This window comes from Mustelus asterias, chromosome 27 (genome assembly GCF_964213995.1).
Source record: "Mustelus asterias chromosome 27, sMusAst1.hap1.1, whole genome shotgun sequence".
NCBI lineage: Eukaryota > Metazoa > Chordata > Chondrichthyes > Carcharhiniformes > Triakidae > Mustelus > Mustelus asterias.
The window spans coordinates 14,954,635-14,967,656 of NC_135827.1; the positions used below are offsets into that span (position 1 = coordinate 14,954,635).

The following is a 13,022-nucleotide window of genomic DNA, read 5'->3' on the forward strand; positions in this document are numbered from 1 at the left end:
TCCCGGCTCGGGTCACTGTCTGTGTGGAGTTTGCACATTCTCCTCGTGTCTGCGTGGGTTTCCTCCGGGTGTTCCGGTTTCCTCCCACAGTCCAAAGATGTGCGGGTTAGGTTGATTGGCCAGGTTAAAAAAAAAAAATTGCCCCTTAGAGTCCTGAGATGCGTAGATTAGCGGGTAAATATGTGGGGGTGGGGGTAGGGGTAGGGCCTGGGTGGGATTGTGGTCGGTGCAGACTCGATGGGCCGAATGGCCTCCTTCTGCACTGTAGGGTTTCTATGATTCATTTCTATGATCACTGCTACTGAAGTATTCCTGACATCATTCCAAATTTTGTTTAGTCATTGCTGGCTGGGTCAGCATTTATTGCCCACCTCAAGGGCATTTAAAAGTCAACCACATTGCTATGGGTCTGGAATCACATATAGGCCAGACCAGGTAAGGATGACAAATTTTCTTCCCTAAAAGGACATTAGTGAACCAAATGGGTTTGTCCGACACTCAACAATGTTTTCATGGTCATCATTGGACTTTTAATTCCAATTTTTATCAAATTCAAATTTCACCATCTGCCATGGTGGGATTTGAACCTGGGTCCCCAGAGTATTACCCTGAGGCTTCTGGATTAGTTGCCGAGTGATAATACCACTATGCCACTGCCTCCCCTGCTTTAATGCAACTGGAACCCGTGTCCCTTTGACTGTCATGATTTTACTTAACAAGGTGTTCCAGGATTACTTTTCAATGCTATTTACTTGCTCAATTTTACACTACAAATCATAGAATCCCTACAGCGCAGAAGGAGGCCATTCGGCCCATCAAGCCTGCACCGACAACAATTCCACCTGGACCCTATCCCCATAACCCCATATATTTACCCTACTAATTTCCCGGACACCAAAGGTCAATTTAGCTTGGCCAATCAACCTAACCCGCACATCTTTGGACTGACATGTTGGCAAATTCTGGCCCATCTGTCATAGGAACAGGAGTAGGCCATCCAGCCCATCGAGCCTGTTCCGCCATTTAATGAGATCACGGCTGATGTGGCCTAATTCCACCTATCTGCCTTTGGCCCCTATCCCTCAATACCATTACTTAACAAAAATCTATCCATCTCAGATTTAAAATTAGAAACTGATTGAATATCAACTGCCATTTGTGGAAGAGTTCCAAACCTCTACCACCCTTTCTTTGTGGAAGTGCTTCCTAGCATCTCTCCTGAATGGTCTGGCCCTAATTTTTAGACTATGCCCCTTAGTTTTAGAATGCCCAACCAATAGTGCATCTTTATCTACCCTGTCTTTTCTGGTTAGTAACTTGAAGACTCAGATCAGACACCCCTTAACCTTCTAAATTCTGGAGAAAATGAGTCTAATCTGTATAATCTCTCCTCATAATTAAACCCATGTCTATTGATTGTCTTTTAGTCGTAGGAATCTCTCACTATGTTGTGACTGCATTCCAATTTCCTTTCAGGATTCGCTGTCCTTTCACTAATGTGAGGCCCAGATACCTTGACTATCCCTCAGGCCTCTGGCAATCAGCAAGTCTCAAAATTGGAATTGTGCAAGATATCCTTCCAATCCCCTGCCTCCAAGCAACGTGACACTACATGGTATCAGCAATAAAGCCTGCAACGTGCTGTTCCATGCAACAGTGTGATGACAAAGTGCCAAGCCTTAACTCACCCCTCACCAGAGCACTAAGAGAAACCAATGGAGTACAGAGGAAGGGAAGGATTAAAGCATAATGCTCTCTCTTCAATACATTACAGATTCTACGACTGTGGAGCTCGGCATTCTTCACAGTTCACGTGGCTGAACCATCAACATTTCATTGCCTCATCATTACAATTGCCCAAAATATTCAACGCAACCCCAACCCATTTTAAAGAAAGCTGCTATTTGCCAAACAGGGTGCATTCCCATTATGTAACCAGCTGGTAGCACAGCGAGTGTGGGAACTGCATGGAAAAGCATGCAGCCAGAAAGAATTGCTTGCATTTATAAAGAGTATTACCACTGTAAAGATACTTGTTCACCAGTTTAGGAAAACACAATCCATTTATTTACAGGTTAAAACTATACAAAGGCTTGCAGTCTTGTGGCTGCAATTAGCTCCCAGGATGACACTCCGTACAGCCGGCCCCACCTACCAGGGTGATCCCCACTCTGCTCCCAGGTTGGTTCCCCGGGTCATGTGACCCTCACTCTGCACATTGATCCTTAAAGGGACAATCACCACAACCACGTTGTCAAAGTACTTCAGTGTGAGAATTACTGATGTGCAGCAAGTGGTCCAAAGGCAGATGTGACGGTCTCGTGGCTCAGTAACAGCTGCGATCATCTGACCTGTTTCTGGTGGTGTTGAGAGAAGGCGCTTGTTCTTTCCCTGTCATTGCCACCAACCTCCCTCCCCAAATAAACAAACAAACAAAGCCATGTAGATCTTTAACTTCCATCTGAAGAAACAAATAGGGCCTCAGTTTTGAATGTCTTACCCTGAGAACAGCAACATCAAAACATTAGTCTAGACAGTGAGCTCAAGCCATGGGAAGGCATTTCATAGAATCCCTACAGTGCAGAAGGAGGCCATTCAGCCCATCGAACCAGCACTGACATCAGTTCCACCCAGACCCTATCTCCATAACCCCATGTTTACCCTGCTAATCCCCCTGACACTAAGGGGCAATTGAGCATGGCCAATCAACCTAACCTACATTTCTGGACTATGGGAGGAAACCCACGCAGATATGTGAGAACGTGCAAACTCCACATAGACACCAAGGCCGGAATTGAACCCGGGTCCCTGGCACTGTGAGGCAGCAGTGCTAACCACTGTGCCACCATGCTGCCCACAATCGTTGGAATGCAGTGGACAAGGATGCTAACCACTGTCACTAGATTAAGATATCTTCTTATGCATGTTAAGCATCGGATCTTGGAAAAGAATGATTAGCATCGCTTTCATCCACCCCCAACGAACCCCCTCCCCCATGCCAAGGGGCGTTAGACAGAATTGCAAGTAGATGTTCTTTCCATAGGCACAAACACTACTGATAATTATAGCTTCACGCTTCAAATGTTAATACATTTCAAATATATGCATACATTTCATTTAATTTCAGTTCATTATAGGACTAATGTAAAATGCATAACATGTCTAAAAGCAGTGATTTGACACTATATGAATAAATAATGCAAATTGAATCACCATCACAGCCTCGGCCTAATCACCCAATCAAATGCCCGGCCAATTATCTTGCCTCCCGCAGCCTCCCCACCGCTTTAAAAGTTTACGTTCGGATAGCAAAGCAGCGAGGTGCCACTGCCAGTGCCCACAGCAACTCGTTTTAATGGAATCATTATCAAATCGACACAGCTCCCAGCCTCTCTAAAGACCTGTTTACACAGAGCCATTTAATTCCGATCTGATGGAAATTAGCTCCTTGGTTTGGATTTAATCTGACTGTGTAAATGGCTGTGAGGGGGTTGTAATAGTAACGGATATTATCACAATATCACAGCTCCACTCCTCACAACACTAATCATAATGACCACCATTATCATCACTGCCACCATCCACCCAACTCACAGCAAAAATACTTCCAAGCTGAAGTTTACTTTGCCGGGTTGGGGAGACGCGGTGGTGGGTGTGGGGGGTGGGGGTTATGGTGGGTGGGTGTGGGGTGGGAGTTATGAGGGGAGCTTTCAGTTTGGTCATGTGACTGATCACATCTAATGGGTTGGAAACAGACAGCACGACCAGTGTCAAGTTTGGGTTACCAGATGCATTTTCTAACTTAGTCACTTGCTTTGTCTCTTCATTGATTGCGTAGTGAGCCCGGTTGCCACACTGTTGTGTGGGCAGAAGGGAGCAATCTCAAATAACTAATGAGCTGGTTCCTCAGACACCTGGGAGTCTCAGATCAATCAATGAACAGGCCGCATGCTCAGGGTCAAAACCTCAAGTTGAACACAAAGTAGCTCTGTGTTCAACGCATTTGCACTATTTGCCCGTGATGCACTCCATTACTTAATAGTCTGGCCATCTTCAGTAATGGTCACTTGGAAGAATATGCGTTAATAAATGACAGTCAACACAGATTTGTTAAATGCAAATCATGTCTGACAAATTTGATTAAGCTCTTTGATTAAATCATAGAATCTCTACAACCCAGGCCCAATCCCCATACCCCATGTATTTACCCTAGCTACTCCCTCTGGCACTAAGGGGCAATTTAGCATGGCCATTCCACCTTAGCCGCACATCTTTGGACTGTGGGAGGAAACCGGAGCACCCGGAGGAAACCCACGCAGACAAGGGGAGAACGTGCAGACTCCACACAGACAGCGACCCAAGCCGGGAATCGAGCCCGGGTCCCTGGCGCTGTAAGGCAGCAGTGCTAACCACTGTCCCACCCTAACAGAAGGCTGATGCAGGTTACTGCAGTTGATGTTGTGAATGGAGTTTTAAAAGACATTTCGTAAGTGCCATGTCAGCATTATTGAAACTTGTGGGATTAAAGGAGCAACGACAGTGTGGATACAACATTGGCTAAGGGGCAGACGGCAGAGATTAGAGATGAAAGGTTTATCATACTGGAGAGAAGCATATAGTGGTATCCTTGTGACCCAAACAATTATCTTACAGTAACCCAGAAAAACCAAAACTGTTCTAATTCACTGAGAAACTCAGTTGAAATGCAAAGTTGGCTTTGGGGGTGCACTTTGAGAATTCCAGTTCAAGGTTAACACTGATGTTCTGGGATGTCAGGTATTAAATCTCACTGAAATAAAGAGGATAAACAATAGCATGCTGTTGGACAAGACACTCAGACATAGCTCAGATGGTCTCCTCAACTGAAAAGTCTACTAAAACTTTCTAGGTTTGTATACATAGATTCATTACTTAGGACAGATACTCCAAGACTCCAACTGCTTGCAAAATTCAACCTCTGCAGGAGGAAAGAGTTAGGCAGCGAAGACTAAATCAGTTTTTCATTTTGTAGTTGGCATGGACATTTCAGTATTGATGTGTTAGGGCAGCAGTGCACCAGGACGCTGTGCCAAAGAGCACCACACTGTGGGACTGGACACCAGGGTGGAAGATCACCAGGGTGCTGCAGTATGGGATAGAAATTTTTTTGTTTGTTTGTTTATATATCCAATTTACTCCAATCGAAGTCCAATTGAGAGTCTCAGCTACTGAGACATTCCCGATCCAAGCTGACAAGACAGGCCTCTTACTTCCTGTCTTGGGCTTGATCTACATGATCCAAGCCGATTTGGGCAGGCATTGCACCTCCTCCAAGGCTCGATCTCATTTGCATCTTAGCCAAAAGACTGAGATGCCGCTTTAAAAAATTGCTTCAAATAAAGTTTTAGTGCAACCTCATGACTTTTCAACCAAGTGCAGGATGTCGATGCTACACTTGATCTTAGCCAAAAGGCCGAGAAGCGATATGGGATAGAGATGATGTACACATATGTGTTCACATAGAGAGACAAAGCAATCACCAGGTGCATGAAGTACAGATATACCCAGTCCTGCACTCATTGGTTCCAGTTTTATGGGATACAAACTTTCGGTAACAGAGTGAACTCTGGTGTGCTCAAGTCCCTGGTGTTTAATGGGGTAGCTGACAGATGCTTTTCCCAGCAGGGTTCCTAGCGTGTGAGCTTAGCTTCCGACCACATGAAGTTAACACTTCAGTCCTGGGAAAATATAGATTTGCATTCACCGTGGAAGACAAAGATCGATTGCAATAATTTAACATAAATCAACCGGTCAACTAGATTTCCATAAAGGATGGAATATCCTATATCAACTCTTTCAACTTGGAACAATCCTACAGTGGGGTTAAGAGTAAAAATATCAAACTTTTACAGCTCCTCCAATTGCTCAGTGGCAAAGGTCAGAGACCAATCAAGGGCTTACCTCTGCAAAGACAGTGGTTGGAGTGTGACTATTGGCCAGAAAGGGATCAGCAGGCTTGCTAATCCTCTTTTCTATCCAGTCACTTTGTTGGATGTGCATGACCACATGCACTGGACTTGTGATGCCTTGTAAAGTCCAGACAGGTGTCAGAGATTGGTCGTAAACCTAGAACACTATCCTGGTAAGGAACCCTGCATCCACACCTCACTACCTTCCCCCCCTCCAACATCCCACAACCGTCACCTCCTCCTCAACCAGAGTCTTGGTGCTGCTGCTATTTTCTGTTGACAGTACTGAACGCATCATGAGTTATTAATTGGGATGTGGTTAATGACCAAGCTAAATTGCCTCGAGATGGTGATTGGTAGCCACCTCCTTGAACCACTAGAGACCGTGTGGTAAACAAACTCCAACTGCCATTAGGTAGAAGGCTCCAAGATTTTAAAAGGAGGCAATAGTATAGTGGCATTGTCGCTGGACTAGTAATCCAGAGACCGAGGGTAATGCTCTGGTGACAAGGGTTCGAATCCCACCACAACAAAAATCTGGAAATAAAACTCTAATGATGACCATGAAACCTTTGTTGATTATTGTAAAATCCATCTGGTTTACTAATGTCCTTCAGGGAAAGGAATCTGCCATCCTTTCCTGGTCTAGCCTACATCTGACTAGAGATCCACAGTAATGTGGTCGACTCTTAACTGCCCTCTGAAATGACCATGTAAGCCAGTCTGTTCAAAGGCAAGGGCAATTAGGGATGTGTAATAAATGCTGGCCCAACCAGCAGTGCCCACAGCCCACGAACAAATTAAGAAAAAAACAATTAAAGAACAACGAAGGAGCAGCGATATATTTCCTAGTCAGATGTGTGATTTTGGAGGGGAATTTGCATGTGGTAGTGTCTCAGTATACCTGTTACTGTCATCCTTGAAGGCAGTAGAGGCTGTGGGTTTTTTGAGTGGTGTTTCCAAAGAAGCAGATTCTGTGAAACTCACTTCACCTGATAGAGGTCATCAGAATTATTCAAATGTTCGTTCATCTTCCTGTGTGAAGATATTTCTGCTTGTGCAGAAGACCGGTACAAGGGGCCATAAATACAAGTTAATCACTGGTAAATCCATTAGCAAACTCAGGAGAAACTTCATTACCCAGAATGAACCACACAGACAGTAGTTGAGGAAACTTGCATTGGTGTATTTGAGGGGAAGCTGGATAAACACAGAAAAAGGAATAGAAAATTATGCTGATGGGGTGAGGGGGAAAGTTGGGGGGGGGGGGGTGGGGTTGGTGCTTGTACAAAGCATGAACACTGGCATGAGCCAGTTGGGCTGAATGGCCTATTTCTGCAAATTTAATGGCCAATAATTGTAGACATGCCAAGGTAACGAGCAACAATTAGCAAAGCCACAATGCAGTGTGGAGATTAACCACATGCAAGTGGAACATCCTACGGTGTGTTCCTTTGCCTTGGGTTAGCTGACCCCACCAGGACAATAATAAAAGCTACAACTGGTCTCATCAACCTGGCTTCCTGATGCCAATCGAAAATCCAGAAACCCATTCTGAAAGTGTGCATGTGTGGGCATTGGGTGCAGTCAGGCTACAGCTTGACGGCTGATGCACTCCATGAGTGAATAGTTTGCCAACCTTTGTTAATTTTCACTTGGAAGAACATGCATTAATAAATGCCAAACACCACAGGTTTGTTAAATGCAAATTGTGTCTGACAGACTTGTGCCCAATGACTGGAGCACGGCAATCTCTTGCGAACTGTCCCCAGCATACCCTCTAATTCTATCTTTCACTCTCGCTGTATGCTTTTACATTTTGCACTCTCTCCTTTCCTTCCCTATGAACGGTATGCTCGTGCATAGTGTGCAAGAAACAATACTTTTCACTATATGCTAATACATGTGACAATAATAAATCAATCAAAGACTAAGCTCTTTGATTAAATATAAGAAGGTTGATGCAGATACTGCAGTTGATGTTGTGAATGTAGAGTTTCAAAAGGCATTTTGTACGTACCATGTCAGCAATATTGAAACCTGTAAGTGTAAAGGAGCAGAGACATTGTGGATACAGAATTGGCAAAGGGGCAGAAGGCAGAGATCAGAAGTGAAAAGTTTATGAGACTGGAGTGAAGCATTTGGTGGTATTCCTGTGAAGTCAGATTAGCACTATAGATCTAAAGATCTGGATGTGGATATAATGGGCGTAATTTTTAAATCTGCAGATGTAGTAAACAGCAAGGACAGCAACAAACTTCAGAAGGACAAAGACTGGTGAAATGGGCAGTGGTTAGCACTGCTGTCTCACAGTGCCAGGGTTCGATTCCCGGCTTGGGTCACTGTGCGGAGTTTGCACATTCACCCCGTGTCTGCGTGGGTTTCCTCCGGGTGCTGCAGTTTTCTCCCACAGTCCGAAAGACGTGCTGGTTAGGTGCATTGACCATGCTAAATTCTCCCTCAGTGTTACCCGAACAGGCGCCGGAGTGTGGTGACAAGAGGATTTTCACAGTAACTTCATTGCAGTGTTAATGTAAACCTACTTGTGACACTAATAAACATTAAACATTAAGATAAAATATAATGCTGTATTTTGTTGGAAGGGTGAATGAGATATGGGAATATAAACTCAATAGCACAATTATAAAAGGGATGGAGGAGCAGAGGGAACACAAACCTTTGGGGGTGTTAGGACAAATTGATAATACAGTTAAAAATATCGTGCAGGATTCTGAGCTTTACAAGTAGAGGGGTAGAGTATAAGCAAATAAGTTTTGCTAAATTGAAAGTAAAATACTGCAGATGCTGGAAATTGGAAATAAAAACAGAAAATGCTGGAAAAACTCAGGTCTGACATCATTTGTGGAGAAAGGAACAGAGTTAGCGTGGGAGTCTAATATGACTCTTATCAGAACTGCTAAATGTTTACAGATCACTCTTTAGACCTCAGCTGGAGTATTGTGTCTAATTTTGGACACCACACTAAGCAAAGAATGCAAGGGCTTTGGAGAGAGTGCAAAGGAAATTTACTAGAATGATACAAGGGATGTGAAATGTCTGCTACACGGGGGCATCTTGAGAAGCTGAGGTTGTTGTCCTCAGAGCAGAGATGGTCAATGGGAAATGTTCAAAACATTATTTATTGACAGAAACAATGAGACATTGTTTCCACTGGCAGGCGGGTCGACAGATAACCGGATGACACAGATTTAAGACGACTCGTGTAAGAATCTGGGGAAGGGGCACAGCAGAACGATGAGAAGAATATTATTTGCACAGCAAGTTGTCCTGATCTGGAATGCACTGCCTGAAAGAATGGTGCAAGCTGATTCAACGGTAACCATCAAGAAAAGCAAAGGAAAGGTTTACAGAGCTGTGGAGGAAGAACTGAGGAGTGGAACTAATTGGGTAGCGCAGACACGTTGGGCCAAATGGCCTCACTCTGTGGACTTCTATGTGTCGTGGAACCTAAAGAATCACCACTTAAGTTGAGATCTTAAAGGGCTGGCAGTGTTAATGGAGTCATATTTTAACACAAGTAGCACCTTCAAGAGAAGAGAAGGAAACAACTGGGAATGGAAGAGAAGATTTGAGTTGCTAATACAAGAGGTCGATCTGACCTGGCCCGATAGTGTAGAAGCAGCAGGGTACAGTACCAGGTTCCAGGCAATGGATGGTGCTCAGTCACGCAGGACTGTCTGTGTATATGCTCAACTATTTTTGATTTTGCCCAAAACATTCAAGTTAATTTTGCTCATGAGAAAAGACAGCGCCCGAAAGAGATACAGACTAGCAAGAGAAAGTCAATGATGAAGAAAACAGCTGCGCCAGATCTGCTCGGAAAGCCAAGTGGCACATTGACAATCAGGATCAATCTGGTCACAATCAGTCTGCTTTATTCCAGAATCTTAAAAACACCACTTTTACACTTAGCTGCTAACTAATCACCAATTACTTAACTACTCGAGAAGATGGGATTGGTGTTCAGGAAACATGGTAAAATTGACTATTCTCCAGTGTAATTGCAACTCTACAATATTTGATATCTTTGATAGTTTGAACATATTGAGGAACTGTAGAAAGAGCCAACAAATGTGTGCGCTCTCAGTTATAGGGAGCACCACCACAGGCAGTCCCAGATATCTAGGTGCAAAGGGCATTAGCAATTAAAGCACAAAGTCCTTATCCATAGGATAATGCTAACAAAGGGCTAGGACCCATTAACAGACAAGCAAAGCCAAAGACGGCAAAGTCCATTAGAAGCTAAGCAAGAAAATTCTCTATCCCTGCGATATAGTTGAGGTAACGCAATGATAAATTCCAGGCTCAGTTGAGCTTGTTATAACTCCCACAACTAAATGACAGAGTCATAGTTTCCAAAAGGCAAGAATGTGTAACTCAGAAATAGTTTTTAAAAACACAGCAATAAACACCAATATCAACAACTCATAGGATGCAAGTCAGCAACCACGTTGATGCAGTCAGGCTAAGGGGCCGGCTATTTGATCCCAGCACCTGTTCTGTACACTTTAACTACTGTTTAATTACTCTGCACAGCTGACAATGTGGTGACTCAGTGCATCAAGTTGAGGCATGTTGGACGGCCAAGCATGGGCTCTCACTAAGGTCCACTTAATCACTGTTTTCCGAGACCCGGCCATTTGGCGTTGCTGAGCAGAGTCCATGAGGGAGGACGGGAAAATCGCCTTCCAGTTCACACTCACATACCCTCTAGTGGCAGCTTTCAACATTGCACTGGGAAGACCAAACATTTGGTTCCCTCTTCCCTCAGGCATGATTTATGGCTGGGGCACTAGGGAAGAATTTTTAAAATAACCTTGTCAAAGCAGATACCAGTATGTGGACCTGTTTAAGCATGGATTGCAGGACAAGAAATAGGAGAAAGTCATCCCTCAACATCTGCTCCACTATCCAATAAGATTATGGTTGATCATCTACAGCAGCGACACTTCCCACATCATCCACAGATCGCTCGATTCCCTTAGCATCCAAAAGTACACTGATCTCTGATTCAAATACTCAGTGACTGAGCATCCAAGGTCTCTGGGGTATCAAGTTCCAAAGATTCACAACCGTTGAGTGAAGAAATATTTCCTCATTTCAGACCCAAATGGTCGACCACTTATTCTGAGAACATGACTTCTTGTTCTAGACATCCTTCAAACATCTACCCTGCCAAACTGCTTAAGAATGTCATATCTCTTCATGAGATCACCTCTCATTCTTCTAAACTTCGGGCAATGTAGGGACTTTTGTGCTACAGGCAAATGCTCCATTTGCTTTTCTTATTGCACCTACATGTTAACTTTTCATTTTTATACATGGACACTCAGGTCCTTCCGAATAGCAACATTTGCCCAGACTCTCACCATTTAAAAATATTCTGTTTTTCTATTTTTCCCATATGAAGTGGATAACTTGCATTATATTCCATCTGTAATATCCATTTCCACTATAATAATGGGCTGGATTTTCCAGCTTCCACTCATCCCGAAACCATAAAATCCCACCCAAGGTCAACGAACCATTCCATTGTCCTCCCCTCAGCCGCTCCGATTCCTGTGGCAGGCGATAAAATTCCAGCCAATCTGTCTAATCTTTTTTGTATCCTCCTTACAGCTACTTTTCCACCTAACCTTGTGTCATCAGCAAAATTATGCTCAATTACTTCCTCTAGGTTACTGATAATAAATTGTAAAAAGCTGAGGTTCAAGCACAGATCCTTGCAGTACCCTACTAATTGTAGCCTGCTAACCTGAAAATAAACATTTATTCCTATTCCCTCTTTACTGTCTATTAACCAACCTCAATCTGCCATGAGTTCTAATTTTGTATACTAACTTATGTAGTACCTTATCAATGACATCTGAAAATCTTACATTATATCCTCTGAACCTACTACTTACGACCTCAGACATTGTTTTCCTTTCATTGAGCTATGTTGACTCTGCCCGATCATATTAGGATTTTCTAATTGACCTGTTAGCTCATCCTTAAAAATAGATTCTAGCCTTCTCTGTTTTACTGTCTAGCTAACTGGCATATTCTTCCCCATTTTCTCTCTCCCATTCTTGAATAGCAGGACAACGTTTGCTACTTATGGGGAATGTGGTAGAACCTAGGAAATTATGGGACATCTAAATCCATACATCTACTGTCTCTGTAGCCACCTCTTTCAAAAGCCCAGTGTGTAAGCGATCAGATCCAGGGAATCTTTTAGTCCCATTAATTTCTTCAGCACCTTTTCTTTACTTACATCAATATCCTTATTTTCACTAAACCCTTGATTTTCCACTATTTCTGGATTGTCTTTTTATGCCTCCTCCTGTGAAGACAGATCAAAGCATTCATTTAATCTTTTGCTATTTCCTTAATCCCTATAATATCTTCTAAGGAACCTCCAACTACTCTCGTTCTCCTCCTCCTTTTACATACCAATAGAAGCTTTTACAATCTGTTTATATACCTCTAGCTAATTTACTCCTATTTCCTTATTTTCACCTTCTTTATCAATTTCTTGGTCATCCCTTGCTGAATTCTACTATTCTCTTTAATCCCCAGGCTTACGATGCTTGTTGCCAACACCCTAAACTGCTTCTTCTATTTCAACACAAGGCACAGTCAAATCACCTTTCATGTGGGGATTGTATTCCTTAATGTATAATCATTGCAAATTATGAATTTATTCTTTAAGTATTTGCTATTGCTTAGCTACCGTCGTATTTTCCAATCTACATTAACCAACTTACTTCTCATTCCTATGTAATTTGCTTTGTACAGATTTAAGATTCTCGCTTCAGACTTAAACTAAATCACTCGATATAATTTATACTCTGCCAGACACACAATTACTGTCAGTAGGTCTATAAACTACTTCCAGTGTTATTTTTTGCTCCTCATTTCATGGCTCTATCCAAATTGATTCCACATCTTATAGAAATCATAGAAACCCTACAGTGCGGAAGGAGGCCAACTAAGTGCCATCTTGCAGCAAGATATTTTTGTTGCACGTTATTCCATCTTTTACCTTAAAATATAAATAGGAGCAAAGAA

The 13,022-nt window shown here is 43.0% G+C and overlaps 1 protein-coding gene and 1 non-coding gene across 2 annotated transcripts in view; both read right to left on the reverse strand.

Moving 5' to 3' along the window:
- Positions 1 to 13,022, reverse strand: part of pknox2 (pbx/knotted 1 homeobox 2) — a 425,919-nt gene that overhangs the window by 282,571 nt on the left and 130,326 nt on the right. The window lies entirely within an intron of this gene.
- Positions 5,273 to 5,464, reverse strand: LOC144480078 (U2 spliceosomal RNA). Its single transcript, XR_013495614.1, has one exon. It is a non-coding gene; the product is annotated as a U2 spliceosomal RNA (small nuclear RNA).